Source organism: Cyanistes caeruleus, chromosome 1 (assembly GCF_971803275.1).
Source record: "Cyanistes caeruleus chromosome 1, bCyaCae1.hap1.1, whole genome shotgun sequence".
Lineage (NCBI taxonomy): Eukaryota > Metazoa > Chordata > Aves > Passeriformes > Paridae > Cyanistes > Cyanistes caeruleus.
The window spans coordinates 118,319,370-118,336,812 of record NC_141701.1 but is presented as its reverse complement, the minus strand read 5'-3'; the positions used below and the strand labels follow the sequence as shown (position 1 = coordinate 118,336,812).

General features: G+C 41.4%; 2 long non-coding RNA genes across 6 annotated transcripts in view; one reads left to right on the top strand and one right to left on the bottom strand.

The window, feature by feature from the left end:
* The window catches only part of LOC147655852 (uncharacterized), a 23,183-nt gene extending 21,173 nt beyond the window's left edge, over positions 1-2,010 (bottom strand). The window contains exon 1 of the long non-coding RNA XR_015277003.1: positions 1,785-2,010. This is a non-coding gene — a long non-coding RNA (uncharacterized LOC147655852). The remainder of the gene's footprint in view (positions 1-1,784) is intronic.
* On the top strand, positions 1,947-17,443 carry LOC111923429 (uncharacterized). Of its 5 annotated transcripts, XR_015276983.1 has the most exons (7): positions 1,966-2,333; positions 5,453-5,523; positions 7,264-7,430; positions 9,302-9,459; positions 11,966-12,090; positions 12,941-13,016; positions 14,083-17,443. It is a non-coding gene; the product is annotated as an uncharacterized LOC111923429 (long non-coding RNA). The 5 variants fall into 5 exon arrangements; XR_015276986.1 differs by lacking the exon at positions 9,302-9,459 and having other exon boundaries at positions 2,014-2,333; positions 5,464-5,523; XR_015277002.1 differs by lacking the exon at positions 9,302-9,459 and having other exon boundaries at positions 2,148-2,333.

Genomic DNA, 17,443 nt, shown 5'->3' with positions numbered 1-17,443 from the left:
GCTTTGGGACCGGGCTCTAAGGCTTTTCATGTATTCATGAAGTTGTCACTTGCCTTTTACATTCAAATTCTGATGGGTCAGACTTCTTAGACGGTGTCTTTCAACACCTAATAACTCACCCAGCAAGCTCCAGTGCTAATACAGACGTCTTCTTATCAAGCTTGAGACTGAGAGGTTTGAGGATTATTTTAAAGACACTTTTTGGATTTATACTGAATCCTTCACAGGGATTATTTATGTGGCATTTCTTTCCCATTACACAGTTGAAAACATCACCTGTTTTAGCAGGAGATTTCTGGGGTGAGTGCAGAAATATTTTGAGGAATTTGGTCATTTCCATTTGCAATGGAAAATGTAGTAACAGAAGCAGTTTTTTTAAAACCACAATAAATTTTATATTTGTTACTGCTGGATTCCCATTAAATGCATTAATTACAGGAATGCTTAACGAAACAAGTAAAAAAAAAAAAACCTCCATTATGTATAGAGCACTGTGAAAAACAAGGTATTCAGCAGCGTGTGCTCTTATATACTCTTAATAAAAGACCTTACCATAAGGTAAAAACCCAATAAAATATGCTATAATGTGCTATGGGACCCACCATTGATTTATAATACATTTACTCCTTTAGCACTAAGCAAGTTTTGCACAATACACAGCCAGCTTTTATATATTTATATATAAGACCCGTTTTCTTCTCACAAAGGTTTATTGAATTTCCCCAGAGCATATTAATTTTCTGAAAAGTTCTTTGTTTTGCACTATATTCATTGTAATAAAGGCAACAATCTCCTTCCTGATTGACACCCGCGATATTAAAATTGCCCAAAAAATGAGAGCTGATATCGTAATACTTTATATGGAAATATTACTCTGTAGGCTTTGTGAGACTAAATGCAAACAGTTTTGCTAATATCTGGCATTTTGCAAAACTGCAGCATGTTGGGCGAGGTCTAGAAATACATGGCAAAATTATTGTGAAGTTCCAGTTTCTAATTCCTCCAAGGAACTATAAATGAGTAATTTTAAAAATAAATTCATACACCTTCTGTTCCCCCAAATTTAAATGACGAACATGTAAAACCCATAGCAGCAAGTTCAATCTAAGTGCTGAGAAAGTTAAATTATGCATAACATAATGAACATGGGTTGAAATCCTTGAAGAAATGAAGGAGGATTCTCTGAAATGCACTTGCCAATCCTTTGCATGTCATCAAAGACTATTTTTTTAAGCACGATGTAATGTCTCATGATATAATGGAACAGTTCTCGGTGTTCCCTATTAGTCACACAGATTATTATGGTTGGCAGAGGGTCCTCTCGGCGTTCCTTCCTTAGAGGTACATTTGCTCTCCGATGCCCATTCAGCCCACTATAAAATTCAGCCCCCGTGTTTTCAAAGGGCCCCCTTCTGCCTCAGCCTCACCTGTAATGATGGGAGGGGAGCATGCAAGGCGCTCGTCCTGCAAAGCCGCGCCGAGGGCCCGGCCGGCCGCGCTCCGCAGGGTTCGCCGCATGTGCACGGAGCCGTGGCCTACAGCCGGCCAAATGCAGGGGCCTTGGAGAGGAAAATGCCTCTCTGCTTGCCTTCCCCAACCGAGGAAAGTCAGCTCTGCTGTCAGGCGCCCTGTTTCTGCACACTTTTGGGACAGCCGAGATGGGCCGAGATGCTTCTCGGCCTTCCACAAATCTCCCAGTTCCCGCACGGACACTGCCGACACCGCAGCCCCAAGCCCCGGGGCCGGCGGTGGGTGTGCACGGCCCCTCTCTCTCACGCCCTCACCTGCCGCCATCCCAGCCCGGCGGGCACCAGCCCCGCTCCCACACGCTCCAGACGGGCCGGTGGCCGAGGGTGAACCCGGAGAGGCCCCAAGTTGTGCACCATCTCGGGCAGGTGCGTTTGCCCGGCCCCGCCGCACGGGCCCTGCACAGACGGGGCATGCCCGGGGCCCGAACCCGCGCTGCCCGGGACCGGCCGCGGGCAGCCCCGGCGCGGCGGGGCGAGGGAGGCTGGGCGCCCCGGGACACACAGCTCATGGAGCCCGGCTCGGCTCGGCTCGGCACGGCTCATTTCGTTCAGGTTGTGTCGGCGCGTTCCCGGTGCGGCCGTGCCCTCCTGTGGCGCGGCCGGGAAGCTCAGGCGGCCGCCGCGCTGCTTCCCGCTCAGCCCGGCCGGATCGGCCCCCGGATCGGCCCCGGGGCGCGGGCCGCTGTCAGCACCGCTGCTGCTGCTGCTTTTCCTTCCTCCGTTTTTCCTTTTCAGGGTGGCTACGGGGCAGAGTGCCCCGTGAACTGACCCGGCCGACAACTACTTGATCAAACCCCAGCAAAGGTAAAAGCTGCTACCAAAAGGTCTGGAATTGTTTCCTCCCCGGGTCGGCCAGCGCCGTGGCTGCGTGGTCACTGGGTTTCATGGGAGAAAGAGACGGAGCAATGCGCTTTTTGCCGGAACGGGGAAACGTTCCTCACTTTGGTGGGAGAGCCACCAAACACCAGGGGAGCAACAGCGGGGAAATGCTGCCCTGACCCACGGCATGGCTCTTGTTTCTCACAGCTGCTCCTTCGTCTGGCGCAGCGCACTGAGGTTCAAGGGGCTGGTTTCTCACTCTGCCTGCAAATGTGCCCGAAGAGAAAGGAACGGGCATTGCTCTGGTGATTTCTTAATTTTCCTGTTTCAGAGCTGACCGTTTTCAGCAAGAAACCAAATATGAGGCTGTGACTGTAGGAATGTGAATGAGGACTTTCAGCTAAGGAGTGAAAGCAACGGAATTAAAAGTTATTTTAAGTAGCATCCTTACTCTTTATATATAACTTTGACTTTAAGGTCCCTTCCAACCCTAAGCATTCTACGATTCTATGACATACGTATCTCAACTGCTTTCTCTGCGGACTATGCAGACTATTTCTGTTCTTGGCTTCAACCATTTTAGAAATGACAAATTTAAAATTTGACAAGAAAACACTCTGTTGGAGTAAAGCTCTGGAGCTTATTAAGGAGCACACACAGCCATATGCTGTGAATAATACTTCTCTCTATCCAACATAGCAAGGACAGTCTTAAGCTTTCTGAAGCTTTTCCTGTAAAAATACTAACCCTGGAAGAACTTGAATGAACAGCCCTGGGTGAGGTCTCTATGGAGGGGACAGCACAACCTGCAGAGGGACCCTGTGCACTGAGGATAAATAACAGGGGTTTGATAGCAGGCAATGACTAGTGAAGAAGGAGGGCATGAATCACAGATTCGTTAAGGTTGGAAAAGACCTTCAAGATCATTAAGTCCAACCATTAACCCAGCACTGCTGTGTGACCACTAAACCAGGTCCCAAACTGCCACATCCACAGTTCTTTTAAATACCTCCAGGTATTTTAGTGGTGGTTCCCTAGGCAGCCTGTTCCAGAATTTGGCTGCTCTTTCCATGAAGAAATTTTCCTAATAGCCAATCTAAACTTCCCCTGGTGCAACTGTCACTTATTACTTGGGAGAAGAGACCAACCTGCATCTCATGACAATCTTCTTTCAGGTAGTTGTAGACAACAATAAAGTTCTCCCTGGCCCTCCTTTTCTCCAGCCTAAACAACTCCAGCGTGCTCAGGCACTCCTCATAAAAACTGTGCTCCAAAGCATTCACCACTCCAATGCCCTTCTCTGGACACTCTCCAACACTTCCATGTCTTTCTTGTAGTGAGGGGCCCACAACTGAGCACAGGATTCAAGGTGTGGCCTTGAACAGAGGTACAGTCAGTGCCCTGTGGTCCTGCTGGCCACACTGTTTCTGATACAGGCCGAGATGCCATTGACCTTCTGTCTGGCTCATGTTCAGCTGCTGTCGACCAGCACCTTTTCCTCTGGGCAGCTTTCCAGACACTCTGCCCCAGCCATGTAGTGCTGCCTGGGATTTTTGTGACCCAAATGCAGGACCCAGCATTTTGCATTGAACCTCAGACTATTGGCCTTGGGCCATCAATCCAAATCCCCCTGCAGAACCTTCTTACCCTCCTGCAGATCAACTCTCCCACCCAACTTTTCTCAGTACTCTCCAATTAGTAATCAGAGATTTATGTTAATTGGCAATAAGTAATAAAGTAAAAATTTCACAAATGGAGCCCATTTTGCCCGTAACACCCTGAGCACATTATGCTGGCTGACATGAATAAGGAGGCCATAACCCCTTGTAACCCATTTGCATTGTAAATCTACCCTGGTACAACATGCCCTGCACTTGCCATCTTGGAAACTACATTATTCATCACAAAAATTTCTCATGCATTTCCAGTGATTTAATTTGTCTTTGGACCTGTATCTTATGGGAATCTGGTAAATTATCATTTAGGTGATTAAGGCTTGAGGCATTGTTGGGAAGAGCAGGAGCTGAAAAGAAACCCAAATCTTTTGGTCACATGGGACTTCTCAAAGAAGCCAGATAGATTTTGTACGAAGGTATATGAAACTTTTCAGGCCATGTGCAAAGATTTCAGTCCAAAGGAGAGCTTATGCCTTTTAGGTAAAACCACTAAAACAAGGGGGTTTAGGAACTAAGCAAAATGTCAAATATATGAATAAAATTCTGGGTTGCACTCATCTTACAGTTAAATCATTGTAAAATTAATAGGAAAGAAAAATGTTGTTACCAGGATTTTTTTTTCTCATTTTGCTGTGTTTCAGCAACTCCTTTTTATTAAAGTCATCCTTAATAATACAGCACAGCTTCTTAATTCTGTTGTTTGGAATGAAAACCTGAAGCGGGAAACCCAAACAAATAAAGCAGCTCTTTGAATCATGCTACTGAGAGTGGGTTTCCCTGGAAACTACTTCTAAAAAACAGTCATTAGGTTAAAACCAAAACTGAAACTCTCTTCATACTGATACTCCAAAACAGTACAGAAGGTACCTGTGAAAGTGCTGATTTTTATGCCTGTGTTGAACTTTTAGTATCATGGGACCATTTGTGGTAGTGCAGATAAGCCCACATGTGAGTGTTTGCAGAAACTGAGTTTATCTCCAGCCCCTTTTAGCTGGACTCAGGGTGCTCAAGCAGACACGCTGCTTTCTCTCAGGAGCCACAGGGTGAACACTCCCCAAGTTTCAGATCTCCTTTTCCACTCTAAAGTTAAAACTTCAAAAGTCTGCTGTAAGAACCTTTGGGGATTAATGTAATTTGTTCTTTCCTGTCCAAGTTTTACATTGTGGGGTTATTACGCTACTCACCACAACTGCAAGTTCTGGGCCAGAGACAACTGTTTCAGTTTATTTTAACAGGGTGTTTACCTTATTAAAATAATAACAAAGAGGGATGATTGCATTAATTACTACATCAAACTAGCTGACATGGCACTCCCCTGCCAACCCTCAAATCAATTAGTTGCATCTGTGAGTTAAGTGATTGAAGGGTTTTTTATTATTATTCTGTTTCCCCCCCGTTTTCCTTTTAATCCATTTTGCCACTTAATAGTGTCTCTTCAGGTGAAAGATATTGTTCTTCACTGAGAGGATGAGAAGATTTAGATGGACTCCTAACATGTGGTAAGAGGTTCAAAGCTTGATTCATGGTTACTCAGACCCATCTGAAGTGATACATACCCCACAAAGGGATTTTAAAATGCTGCTTTTCTACTGATAGCAATTTAGACGTGCCTTGTCCTGATGTAATTGGTTACAGGGGTTCAAAAAAGCAGTAAACCTTGGGAGTTGTCATATCTCTATGGACGAGTGGCATCAGTGGTGTCACAATAATGTAAATCCAGCATTAAGAACATAACCAAATTAGCTACCTTTCTTGGTTTTATGTTAAATCTCGTTTCTTAATGAAGCAATGCAATGTGCTGCATGCAGGGCAGTGAGTGTACATCTTTATCTCCCTCCTAGTAAAGTTGAAACCATCAGACAATTTCAAAAAAGCAGATGGGCAGCAGTCACAAAGCTCCAAACAGTTTCATGAAAGGAATGGGCTGGATAAAGAAGAGAGAGAGAATGCTTGTCCTATCATTGAGGGAGAAGTGAGCAGAGACCTCCTTGTCCACATGTGAGGCACAAAGCCTCACACAGTTCCACTGATGGACTGGGGGTTTGGAGACACCCATTTCACTTCACCACACAGCAGCCATTTCAGAGGAGCACACAGGGGGTTTATTTGCCCCCAGGACTTTGAAGGGACATGTGCAATTAGGGTTTTTTAGGAGCGGAGTTAACTTTTACATCAGAGAGAGAGGGAGTGCCTGTTTATAGGAAGCTGCCTGTCAAGACAGCAGCAGGCACGGCACAGCCTCCTGAATCTCTGATGGGGATAAGCAGCAACTCTCTCAGCATTTTTAGCAGTACCCTACAGCTGCCAGTTGCAGATACAAGGTAGAAGGATGACAATGGAGCTGGCTGCTGCTTCCTACTTCTAATTTGATCTAAGTAATGAGCAGTTAAAAAAAGGCTTGGTGTTGCTTTAAGCTAAACCAGCTGTTTGTCTATAGCCTGCAAGGACAGAGAACAGCAATACTAGTCCTGTCATCTCCTGTCTTCAGTGTTCTGCCTGCCACCAGCTGCAGGAGCCACTGGGGCTACAGATTTCCCAACAATGGAATAAACTGCTCTGTGGGAAGATCCATCTCCTTTTGGTCCCATTGTTCTAGCAACACAAAATGTCTCAGTGCAGCTGGGAATCTGGCTCTTCACATCTCTCCCAGCTTCTAATAGGTTTCAGCAAGAAAATGTGTTGCTTGTCTCATTTTATTGAGAGTACATTATTGCTGTCAGAGACATCCAAACTGATTTTTTTATTTTTTTTTGTGAATATGTGTTGCACATTGGACATGTCACCTAAATTTGCTTGAGATGGGAATAGGAGAAATATAGGAGAGGCTTCTGCCTGTGCCGCGGGGAAGATTTTCACAGTAAATATATTATGGTAGGGGACATCACTTTTTAGTGTGATTATTAACCTCAGTGCCACCATTGCAGTCAATTAACAGGTCTTGGAATTCTGGTATTTCTGGGCCAAATTCTGCTAGTTGATGCTCCATTTGTCTTCCATTTTCCTCAGCAGGGTCTTATGTATGCATCTAAGAGTAGCATTTGGCCCAAGAAGAGGAATTGCCACTTCTGTTACAAGCAGCAGCATTTGGTATGCCTCATGTGGGTTTTCATTCCTGGGTGGAAAAGTCTGGGGAGATCAACAGGGTTCCTTTGTTGCCCAGTGATTTAAGGTGTGTTGGTTTGCATGACTTCATCTTCTACCTTCCGACACTAATGAGGCTTTACTGAATTAACTGAAAGGAAAGAAAGGCAGCAGAGGAGTGGGAGAATGGGACCATCCTGCACAGATCCTTCCTGTGTACTTCAAACATTAGAGAATTCCTGTGTTTAGGAAGAAAAAGAAGAGAGCCTACCCACCATCGCTGCACCCTGGTGCTTACAGCATTACACCATGCAAGTAATCGAGGGTATGTTTGTGTTTAAAAGAGTGTCAAAGCCATGTGTGGTGAAGAAAATACCTGGTGTGATAACCACTTAAAATGTTTGCAATCTCACAAAAAGGGATTGTTGAGAATTTTCATGTTTCACCCCACATATCCTTTCAAAAGAGTGGGAGAAGAGAAAATTTCAATTTGTTTTGCAGACATGTAATTTTCATGTTCTTGTTATGTCTTTAATTATGCTATTGAGAAGCACTCAGCAGAATTTGCCTCCCGTGCAATACCTTCCAAAATGAAAAATTAAATTCTTTTCTAGTTGTAATAGTAGGAGAATGCTCATCTTCAAAAGAAAAAAAAAAAAAAGTGTTCAGGCCAAGGCATTTAACCAGGACTCAGGGCATGTAAAGAATGACCTGAGCACCAAAACACAGGCACTTAATGCAATAGATGCAAAATAGCTTTTGATGCCCTGTAGCTCCAAGACATCTGTTTGAGGCTGGCAAATGTGGCACAGCACATCTGCAGACTCCAGAAAGGGAGGTGAAGGGCAGGCAGGGTGTCTAAAATGGCACTGGTTACCACTGCTTAGGCATTAGTATTCCTACACACTAGTGCAATTTATTCCTGCATAGGTTTGATATTCATCTGATTATATATTTGATGGGAAGCTCATGTTACATTGTAGTGACACTAGAGCAGACATACATGAGCAAAAGATGCACAAAAATGATGCCATAGTGCCCTTCTATGTTACTGTCAAGATGACGATTCATTTGGAATTAACTGCAGGTGGGAAACCCAGAGAAAAGCCAGGGACATAAAATATGCTCAAAGGCTTAAAGATAAATTCAGGAGTATTGTCTTCATCTAAGTTTCCTTGTGAAAACAGTATGTTCTAACTGACAACAGTCATTCAGCTTCTGGTCTGTGGAAAAAAACCTCACTGAGCTTTTCTACAGTTGAGCATTTAGTGAAATAGTGACTCCAAAATAAGCATCCCTAGCAGCACTTACCCAAAGTAAACAGAGTTGACATCAGAACTGTACAGAATAACACTGTGTATGAGCTTATAACAGAACAACAATTCTGAAAATATTATCCTGGAGAAACTCAAGATTAATTAAACTGATTGCCTTGCAAAGAAAATAAAAATAACCTTAAACAAAATCTATCGGTGTAGTGCTTTAAAAGCTCCCTCACCATTTTGATTTTAGTCTAGGAACTACATTTCAGCTAGAGCTTTGCTGCTTTTGGAAGGTAGCAAACAGAGTGCTCAGTTGTACAAAATGGTGGAAATTAGGAGTCCTTTGGCTGCCCAGTGTGGTACTGTTCCCTATGGGCTCATTTGAAGGAGAGCTGCCCAAAGGCCAAACTGTACCTGTGACTGGGAGCACACACAGTTCTCGCTCTTGCCAATAGAAATTCCATGCACAGACCAAGGCAGTAAATTGTGCTGCATACTTACTGTAAAAATTGGTGATAAGGAGAAACATAGGAGATTTTTAAGGAGCTTGTGCTTTTTAAGAATGATTGATATCATCATGCATAAAGTATTGAATATTTAAATGGGCTGGGGAATCTCATCTGCTGATTACTTGATGTTAAATATGTCATTTCAGAACTCAGAATACCCTTTCAAAAATTTTGTAACTTTCTCACTCTCTCTGGAGTCATTAATTATACGGTTTTGAGAATCAGTCAAGGGACATACTCAGTTTCTTTCTCCACTAGGCAGAGAAATATAGTTCAAAGTACTCTACCTAGTCTCTCAGCAAATTAATAGACTGGCATATGTGCTTCCTTGGCTAACACTTTTCACCTGTGACAACTGCAGGTAATTATTTTGCCCAAGTGAAACTGATTCTGGGCATTCTCAATGAGAAAACCTTTCTTTCCAGGTTCAATAAAATTTGGTATGCATTTCACCCTTGGAACTTAGATCTTTCATTATAAAGTTGTATGGCAGAAAGAACTAACTCTTTGCATTTGAATATTGGTCTCCAAAGAGACAGCGATAGTGGGAGCAAGAGTGCCAATGTTATTCTTTAAAGATGAGGTAAGTTATATCCTATCCAAACTTAGGAGATGAGTTTGTGACATTTATATTTATTGTCACAGGGATGCCTGAAATGATTCGAAAAAAGCTGCTGCACCAAGATTTATTTTTTTTTATGATAAAGTTTGGCAAAAAGTTGAGTAATTCCCTTATTTCAGGTAAAACTGCCTACAAATTTATCTTGAAATCTGAATGCCAACAGAGCTCTGGCAAATCCACTATTTTAAAACTAATGATTGTTGCCCAAATATTTACAGAAATCCCATCAGAGCAACATTGGATGAAATATTATGATTTTCAGGTAGGCCTTTGTAAAAGCTTGTTCTCTTTTGAAAGCTTAAAAAACCTCTGACAACAACACAGCATGAAACCAAACCAAACAACTCCCACAAACAAACAAAAAACCAAACCCAAGAAACAAAGAGAAAGCCACAGGTTCAAAACTGGAAGCGCAGTGAGGGTTCTCTGGCCATTGCAGACCATGTTGGTAATTCCTACCTTCCAGTGGCACTCTTTTTAGCTGACTCTGCCACGTGGTGCCATTCCTGATGGTGATGCTACACCTCACGTCCCAGTGAGTTTCCCCATCTGGTTTGTGTCTTACTTCCTGAGCTGTGGACATTTCAGCATCCTGCTGCAGAGTAGTTCATGTACACTCCTAGAAATGTTTGTGCTGGTGCAAGGAAGGAAGGAAACAATGGCTCTGCTCAGCTTCTGTTATATCTTACACCATTAACCTTGTCTGTTCATCTGAATGATCTGAGAAGAAATAAACAGTATACTAAAGACACAGTGTAGAAGAATCTTGGTGTTCTGAGACTTGTTTATAAAGTGCTTTCAAATTCTCAGATGAAATACGGTGTGTGTTGGGTTACTGCTAATAAAATCTGAGTAACTTATTGAAGTATTCATAAGGTGAATGCAAGACTTACATCATTAGTCTTCTTAAAACTTTTCACAATTGAATTCTACAAATCAACAAACAATGAAATTGGTTATTGGGTGTGGTAATATCTACTTCAGCACTGCAAGTTGCTTTTATTGGGCATTACTACGTCCGCTAATCATTAGCAGGTCTGCCCTTAGGAAATTTTGTTTAGCAGACCAGAATTATATCTCTTTCTAATGTGAAACAGTTGACATGAAGGATTATGGATATTAGATGAGAGTTTGTATTTCGAAAGGGGGAGCTGGAATGTGAGAGCCCTCAAAGCACATATATTCCTGAGCCATCTGTTGTGCCAGCTACACAAAATCCAAAGAGGGACAGGAGCTGCTTGAGCTTGGAAGTGCTGCCATGAATAACAAGGGAAGAAGGACCCACAGATAGTACCCTAACAACCACAGACTTTAGGGCTTTTTAGGGGAAAGAGGAGCATCTTAGGCAAGCTGAGGATCCAAACTGCATCCACTTTGGCTTTTGGACTCCAGTACTCCCCTAGCCACATGCTAGAAATAATTGTAATCTAAAGAACAATGAATATTTCAAAAACCTTTCAGGGCAATAGTGGAATTTGGATGCTAAGGAATGCTCAAAAAATTAATTTGCCCCACCTTATATTGAGACTCTCTTCTATTACTTTTTTTTTCTTGAGTGGCCAGCCTCTCTCTCCCCCGTGGAAAAAAGTTTAATACAGGTGAAGACTGAGAAGTAATTTGAAAAAAACCTAAGAAATAAAAAAAAGTTTTCACCTTTCTTCCAGTTAAGAGGGATCCCTGCCCACTTTCAATAACTGTCAGAAATGGCAGAGCTGTTTGTTTTCTTTTTGCAATAACCACTGGAATTTTTGCTCAGTTATTTTACAATTCTTTAGAAACTGGATTCTATCATAAACTTCTGGAAATCAAGTATTACCTTCTTTATAGGTCAAAAGGTACTATAGGATCCATTAAAATGTAGCAAAATAGACATGCAAAATAAATTTAAAATTTAGATGTGCTTGATGAAAACTGCCACAGCAGAAATATACACTACTCACACCCCAGTGACTGGAAACCTGGGAACTGTTTTTACAAACCTCACAAGAGGTTTTCCCTCACAAGACTCAAGCACTCCTGAATGCCAGTATGATTTTCAATAAAGGCTTAGCCGAGATTTAGTCTTGAATCCTGTTTGTACGAAAAGCACATATATTTCTCAGCCATTCTGTGAAGGGCTCCTATCTTCTTGCTTTCTAGTCTGGCAGGAATAGCATTGATGAGGAGCTTTTCAGTGTTCCTGTCATCTTTCACTGACCCAAAAGCCAAGAAAACTAAATGCATACAGTGTTGGGAATCCATGGTTTAGCAACCTCAAACACTCTGCTCCTATCCACATACTCACCACTTGGTAAGAACAGGGTTCTCACCACCATAGGTGATGAATAACTTTTTTCTCACTTGTGTGGAGAGCCATAATTTATTTACTAAAAAAACCACTGCTTGTTTATTTTGCTGTATATTTACCATGATGTAAATGGCTTTCTTCCTTTTACACACGTGCCACCATTGCTCCCTCTCTTCTCAGCACTTTATCCCTACTTTACTACCCAGAGCTGCATGTGGATTCAGCTCAGCTGGGTGCCCAAACTTTCTGGGATTGGTATCTGGATACCAATGATTTACAGAAGCCAACACTTGAAGATGCACAGGGTAGATTAAAAAGATTGTATTTTTCTCTTCTTTGTACAGTTAAGGAGGCAGCAATTCGCTGCTGCTGCCATATGGGTTATAGTTCATCTACTCACATGGAGATCACTAGATAAAATCACAGAAGAGAGACAGCTTGGCTCTCGTGGTGTCTACTGCAGCACTGTCACTGACTTCAGGGTGGCTGTGAGGTCACCTCATACCTTTTATGTCAGCGAAGTATATTGCATGATACCTCCGCTCCTTATGGTCAATTTGTTATGTATCTTTCTAGCTGTTGAAAAGGGACTTGATTTTCTTTAATTTGGCAAGCAAAGGAGATGGGAATTTCAAAACAAATTCCCCATCACACTTAAAAAATAAAAGTAAGATAAAAGAAATAAAAAAACTACAACAGGCTTCTATTAGGAGAGAATGAAAAGTGAGACCTAATGGGTTTCCACAATTTTATTTGTAGTTAACTTAGTGTTTAGGGAAGTTAGATATGGCATCACAGAGACTATACTAGAGACGTCCTCAGTTTTCACTGAACCACACTTTATTTAACCTCATTTATATAAATAACACAAACGATTTATTTGCTTTTCATCAAGAGAAAGTTAGATAAATATTACTGAAACATAACATGACCTTTTGAGCCTTTATTTACACTGCTTTCAGAGCAATGCAGTCTTATAAACAAATGTTCAGCACAGAGGCTTGATGTCTGAGGAAGTATTTGATCAGGAAACTTCAAAGGCAAGACAGGGAACAGAAATTCAGAAACATCTTTCACGTTTGACTAGGCTCTAATAATTGAGATAATTCAGACAAAGCTTGACCAGTTGCTGACCGGATCTCACCTTCATTTCAGGATTAAGAGATTGGCTGCAATTTCACTATAAGAAATGCCCAAGGAATCTCAAGACAAGACACTTATCATCCCAATGGTATGGCTATAAAACGACATAGAAACTCTGTAGAAACTTAGTACTGTAAGAGTGTTGTGCATCTGAAGAGAAACTTTTGAATATATGAAATGTATATAGGATGTGTGGATATGAAGTATTTCACTGTGCTTTCTGAAAGGATATAGACCACGTCGATCCTAATGTTCAGCAAAATTATAATTGTATCACTTATTATTTCTGAAGAGTAACAATGGGATTCAACTAAAAATAGCTTCAAATGGTAACATATCCCATCCAACAGAGGGTCCATCCAAACCCTCTCACAGTTCCTGCCTATGACTGCTGTCAAAGGATTAATGAAATTTTCTACATTTCAAAGAGCACTGACAAACAAATACCTCCTTTTTAGAATTACCTCAATGCTAGTGAACTCCATTCATGAAAGTCACGTGTTGTGAAATTTGATTTCCAAAACTGAAACAGTGTCACACTTGTAGAAAGTGAAAACCAAAAACTTTATTTGGTGTCCCAAGCATTTGTGTGGTTCCTGTGAAAAGAAGCCACACCTTTCCAAGCACACACATGTCATGTGCAACTGACATTTTGGAGACTGCTGAAGAATGTAAATTCATTTATCACAAAGGGCACAATTACATTTTTATGACACTTTAGGAGATGCCTATATTATTCCTTACCTTACTGTCCCTCAGTAGGGGTTCAATTCATAAGAATCTTTTATTTGCCTTGCTGAGTTTTTAGGGAAAGCCAAAGGATAAATTTATTAAGAGACCATTATTAAAATAAAAGCGTTGTTTACTAAATAGAAGCAGGCATTTCAAAGAGGCTTCTGGTTCTGAGTGCACCATGCTGGCCTACTTTTCAAAAATGCTCAGCACCTGCAGTTCCCCCTGCAAAGGAGGTTGGAGAATGAGACATTCAACACTTCAATTAGTGTACTGAAAGCACAAAAGCTTTAATTAACATAAGATCCAATGCAGTGATTTATGCAGATTAACCTTATTTACAAAGTTGAGCTCTAACAGGTGTTTAGCTGTCCTCCCTCCAAATTTAACAGTTTTTAACAGTGTTTAAATTTTTCACTTAGGCAGTCAAACTCAAACAGAAACTCAGTTGAAAAATACATGGATCTGCTTTTGTCATTCTCACATCACAAATATCATTAAATCACAGATGACTGGACATCTTCATAACAAGAAAGAATGCCTTACAAAAAGGGGGGAAAGAATTATGAACAATCCTGCATATATAAGAATGCCTTTCAAGGAAGACTGAATACTGAACAAACCCTTGCAGTCCTCGCAGTAAAGCTTCATGTATTGTACCTCCACTCATGGACTGTCAGCATTATGCCTTGCCAATTCACAATTAACAGCTGCTGTGGCCAAAGAGCCCAATGCCAGATGCAAACTGCTAAAGTCCGTTTCAGTTGTGGCACCAAAAGTGCAGAAAACAATTTTCCACTGAGGGAGAAAGTTTCAGAACATGCTCTACAGAATGATTCACTTAGGTCATGCATGGCATTATTTAGGGTTTTTTTTTTCTGTAGTTATCTGAAAAGTAGGGATATGGAGTCACCTGGTGAGAAGGCTCCAGACACTGACGCTTTTGTCACCATCACCTCAGTGGCCTGCCTTTGAGGCTTCATCTTCACCAGACACCTTAAATCAGTGATGTTGTTTTGCCTATGTCCTACCCAGAGGAAAGACTTTAACTCCATTTGGCCTATTTGGCTGTTCATGAAGAATTTTGTTAGGATCACCTGCAAAGCTTTTTAGATGGTGATGTGTACACCTAAGAATCAGATGTAATAAAATAACCTGGAGATCTCTGGTCAAAATCATCCTCATATCCAGTGAATTAGGAGGTGAATTTAAGGGTAACAAGAACCAGGCCCTCCAAAATTGAAATTCACTGTGGTATCTGCAAGCTAAGCTGTGTGTGTGCATACAAAATTAACACTGTCTGTGAAAATAAATAGCCTTGGCAGCAACACTCCAGAGCTAGAGCGTAATTGGCCTGCATTTTACTCCCCTTTTTTTCCCTTGTAATTTCTTTGTGCTGTGTTTTTTGTGTAAAGAAACCCTCATTCGAGGGATTTATAGCCTTTTAGGGAGGAAATTAAAGATTCAGTGTCTCTCCATCACTCACAAAGAGCAAGATTTTATTTTTTAAATATTGTTGTTATTTGTGACTGCAGTTTATCTGTGTATCTTCAGACAGCATTGGCTGTTCTTGTATGAGAGTTTGAAATACAGCAACTTGTGAGTGCAATGGGATGGACTTAAAATAGGAAGCCTTTCTCTTCCCTCCAAGGCATATTAGAGCATGGTGTTCACTGAACATCATGGAGACAGCCCAGATTTGTACCTTCCCCCTCACACTTGTGTGGATCAGCCTGATGAAAGATCCAGATTTAGGTTCATAGCATTCCTTGCCCTGCTCCTCTTAACACTTGATAAAAATAAAACTCAGGCAACTGATTATGGATAATCCAACCCCACCCCCGCCCCCAGACATTACATTGAAACTTCAAAAAAGCTTATTCTAAAGGGGCCTTAAAGAGCAGGATGAGAGGTTATTCATTACCTCCTGTGAACTGGACTGTGTTAAGGGCCTGGTCCTCAAATAGATGTGATCCTGCAGGAGGGGGAAGGCCTGGGTCCCACAATGGGCTCAGTGTGGCAGCCCCCCTTGCCTACACAGAATCCCATTGACAACATTCAGACAATCTCGCCCACTGATGGGTGTTTAAAGGTCTACACTGGCCATGAGGTTTCTTCCAAGAATAGCTATGGTTATTCATCCTAAATGGCTCAGAAAGCCTGGAGAAAGCTCACATATTTTTGTTGAACATGATGCGCACAAACATGAGCTCACAAGGCTTAGCTGCAGACTTGAAGAAGGAAAGATCTTAAGTGTAGGTTTGTTCTACGTGTTTAGATCCATTTTCTCGGAAAACCTTGAGAATTAGTCCCGTCTCTGAAGATTGCAGCAAATGGAAACAATGAGAAGTGCTAAAGCTAAATCAACCCCTGGGTAAATGACATAATCCTCCCCAGTGCCAAACCTTGTCTGAGGAATTCCTCAGTTTTATACTAACCTGCTGTAATTCTTTTAGGTGTCCCTTAGCTCTCATACCGCTCCCCCAGGCACATGAAACCTGGATATTTTACTGGACTCAAGTGTTGGGACTGCACAGAGATCTAAAAACCATTTCATAGGGAAAAGGAGCAGGTGTGTTATGAAAACAAACCAAGACAATTTTTCCGCTATAAATAGCTTACAGATTGTCACTGTCTCTTTGCTGTAAAAGCTGTATCAAAAAGAAAAGAAGATATCTGCTCTTCTGACCTTGTTCACCATGGCTAAATTTCGCTCCTAGTTAATTTTGCCTCATCATTCTGAGACAGCCATCCAATATTTTACCAATGGATCTTTCACTTCTTGTTTGAAAAACGAAATTAGCCAAAGAACCTTTATTTGGTTTAAAATCAATTAGACCTGAATCTGCTTGATGCAGACTTATACTTTCAAAATAATACAGCTCTTTGGGCATATATTTCTGTTTCATACAGCAACATCCCAAAATACAACAGTGATAAGGATTTCTAGTAGCAGTACTCTTACAAGTTAAATCTAAAAGCAGTTTTCCTGGAGACACTCTGAAAAATACCTAAGAAAGACCCTGATGAAGTACAGAATAACACCCTAGCCAAGACACAAAGAGAATCATTGCTTCTCCTCAAGAAGCCATGCAGAGTGCATTCAAAATATCTTCCAAAAAATATCAGTTTTGTGGCTTGAAGAAGTATGCAAAAGGCTTTAGTGGTAGATGCAATGAAGTTATGTTTAAGGAATATTATGATAATCTGAATAATTTCATAGAGAATAGGGAGGAAAAGACGCTGATACCTCATGAATATATTTGAGTTCATTAACTAAACCAGTTAGCCCATGGGAAACTCCACTTGATTGTTGAATTTCTGAAAGATATTAGATAAGGTCTCTCACCACAGGATGGAGAAGAAGCTAAACTGCCACAGAGCAAGAGGAAAGGCCTTTCCATAGAGTAGGAAGAAATACAGGTTTCTCTGTTGGAGAGCATCAAATGCTCTGGTTGAATCTGGTTCTGGCAGCCACACTATTCAACAAATTCCTGAAACTGTAGAAAGACAGGTGGGTAGTGAAGCAATGAAATTGTTGAGGATTTTAAGAATAAAGGACAGCTGGTAAGAACTGCACTAACATCAGAAGATAGTAACTGAATAAAGAAACAGCAAGATGAAACCTACAAGGAATAGAGACAGGAAAACCAGACATCAGTTGTATATTATATACATGATGGAGACTTCTAACCATTCACAGCTACTCAGGAAAAAGATTCTGAAGTTAAAAATGTGTATGAATATGTATCAGTTAAGAAAGGCAGATCATATTACATAAAA